The sequence below is a fragment of the Cucumis melo genome, unplaced genomic scaffold, assembly GCF_025177605.1.
Source record: "Cucumis melo cultivar AY unplaced genomic scaffold, USDA_Cmelo_AY_1.0 utg001594l, whole genome shotgun sequence".
In the NCBI taxonomy this organism is placed as follows: Eukaryota; Viridiplantae; Streptophyta; class Magnoliopsida; order Cucurbitales; family Cucurbitaceae; genus Cucumis; species Cucumis melo.
Genome location: NW_026124670.1, coordinates 1 through 2,500, shown reverse-complemented (window position 1 = coordinate 2,500; position 2,500 = coordinate 1). Strand labels below are relative to the sequence as shown.

The following is a 2,500-nucleotide window of genomic DNA, read 5'->3' as shown; positions in this document are numbered from 1 at the left end:
TTCCATTTATCCCACCAGATCTAGGCATCGGTAACAACCCCATTCTATAATTTCTTTTAATTACCTCTCGTGAGAAAATGATCCCACAAACAAAGGAATTGCATAGTACGAAATAACATAAAAACGGATTCATTAAAAAATCCCACTCGATATTAAAATTGTTTCTTTTTGATTTCACAGGAATCAATAAAAGAGAAGAAATATTTCAATCCGGTTAAATTTCATCCAAATGTAGTAGGATCAGAATGAAGAGAACTATTCTGATTTCAGCGAAGTTGAAGAAAAAAAGAATTTTATTTATCTGACTGGGGTAATTCTAGAAGTTTTTTGATTGAATTATGATACAAAAAAGAGCAAAAAGAATCGAATAATCATTCTATGATTCATAACTTGTGACTAGATATATGTATGGGATAAACAGTTGTTGGTGAAAAATCGAAAACTGTAAAAGTCGAATTTTTAGAAAAAAGGAATCATAGTTTAAAAAACTAAATAGAATCATGAGCTAAAAGTATCCATTAAACATAGTTAAAAAAAAATTATTTGTATAGTTAGAATTGGTTGGACGTGCCTATCAAAAAAAAAATTGAATATTAATGACTCACTATTAACTCGGTTTCTGGGCCATAATCATTCTGTAGGAGAGATGGCCGAGTGGTTGAAGGCGTAGCATTGGAACTGCTATGTAGGCTTTTGTTTACCGAGGGTTCGAATCCCTCTCTTTCCGTACTAATTCAACAATGTTACTGACCACAATGTATCAAATCAAATAACAATCGATACTATTATTCCAACGGTTAGACCTTTATGGATTCTTTATTTCGAATTTTTGTGGTACGGAAACGAAAAGACTGGAAAGAATGCACAAGAGATGAAAATCCCCCTACCGATCAATGATAGATGAATGATAGAAAAATTTCCGGATCAAAACCTTACTTTCCTTCGGTCTCTTTACTTAGACTTCGGCGAAGGGGAGGACGAAATTGTCCGAACCCTTGTTTTTTAGTTAGGTTTAAGTCTGACGAGAATAATATTCTACAACGAGCAATTCATTTATTTTTAAACTGACCCATTTACTATCTATTATTTGATTGACTAATCCTTTATATTGCAATGGCTGAAGAGTCAAATGTTTTGGCAATTCCTGAGGGGGGGATGAATCAAGATAATTTTGAATCAGTGTTCTCGATTTTTTTTCATCTTTTGCTGTAATAATATCTCGGGGTTTGCACCGATAACTTGGTATATCCACTATAGAACCATTAACTAAAATATGTCTATGATTAACTAATTGTCGGGCTTGAGGAATAGTCGAAGCCATACCCAATCGAAAAAGGATGTTATCCAAACGCATTTCAAGTAATTGTAGTAAAACTTGACCCGTTGATCCTTTGGCTTTTCCGGCGATACGAACGTATTTAAGTAATTGTCGTTCTGTAAGACCATAATGAAAACGCAATTTTTGTTTTTCTTCTAAACGAATACGATATTGAGATTTTTTACCGGAACGCGATTGGTTTTTAAGATCGTTTCCGGTTTTGGGCCTTTTACTAGTTAGTCCCGGTAAAGCCCCCAGACGGCGTATTTTTTTGAAACGAGGCCCTCTGTAACGCGACATAAAGACTCCTTATTTTATTTTATTTAAATTTCATAAACATTTTATTTTATTTAAATTTCATAAACTTAAATGAAAACTAAATGATAAATATTATAAATGAAGTGAAATCCAGTAAAGTATTGTACTACAAAACAAAGAATAATTAGATAACTTGGATCAATATCCGGATCCTATTGTATATGTAAATGATATAAAAAAGTAAGAGTTCCTTTCTTGATTTGTTCTACAGAAATAGAACCCCTCCTTTAGTCATAAAGGTAAGTAAGTTCCTACGACATCATAGATCGGTGACCTTTGAAAAAGGGTAAGAAGTCGTTTCTTTATTTATTTGATTTATCAATTATGTCAAAAATAAAATCAATAGAGAAAAGCCGGCTATCGGAATCGAACCGATGACCATCGCATTACAAATGCGATGCTCTAACCTCTGAGCTAAGCGGGCTCACATAACAGAAATGTTACATGCATAGTAATTTACTAAATTACTGGGATCTTAGCTATTCCTAATTAATATGAATATAGAATCTAATTTCATTTCAAATAAATATTCAATATTGGAATTGTTCTATTATAGAACATAATAATTAATATAACGATTAATAGAATATAGCGATAGAAAATTTTGATCTATTTATCAAATGGATGTGTATCAATAATTAATGTGTTAATCTTAATTGCATTTAATGCAATTGAGATGATAATGAAGCGTTTCTATGTTTTCATTCTGAAAGGTGGAAGATAAGACGAACAAGGGAATCGACCGTTTAAGTATTAAATTTTTTACTAAAAAAATAATAGAAAGAGGGGCAAATATATATGTTCATATATCTATCTATATTGATATATATTGAATTGCAGATACAGAAATGATAGAATCATTTT

General features: G+C 31.6%; 2 non-coding genes across 2 annotated transcripts; one reads left to right on the top strand and one right to left on the bottom strand.

Moving 5' to 3' along the window:
* The first annotated feature begins 640 nt into the window (after positions 1-640).
* On the top strand, positions 641-727 carry TRNAS-GGA (transfer RNA serine (anticodon GGA)). Its single transcript has one exon. It is a non-coding gene; the product is annotated as a tRNA-Ser (tRNA).
* Positions 728-1,987: 1,260 nt separating this feature from the next.
* Positions 1,988-2,060, bottom strand: TRNAT-UGU (transfer RNA threonine (anticodon UGU)). The gene has a single exon. It is a non-coding gene; the product is annotated as a tRNA-Thr (tRNA).
* Between the last annotated feature and the right edge of the window lie 440 nt (positions 2,061-2,500).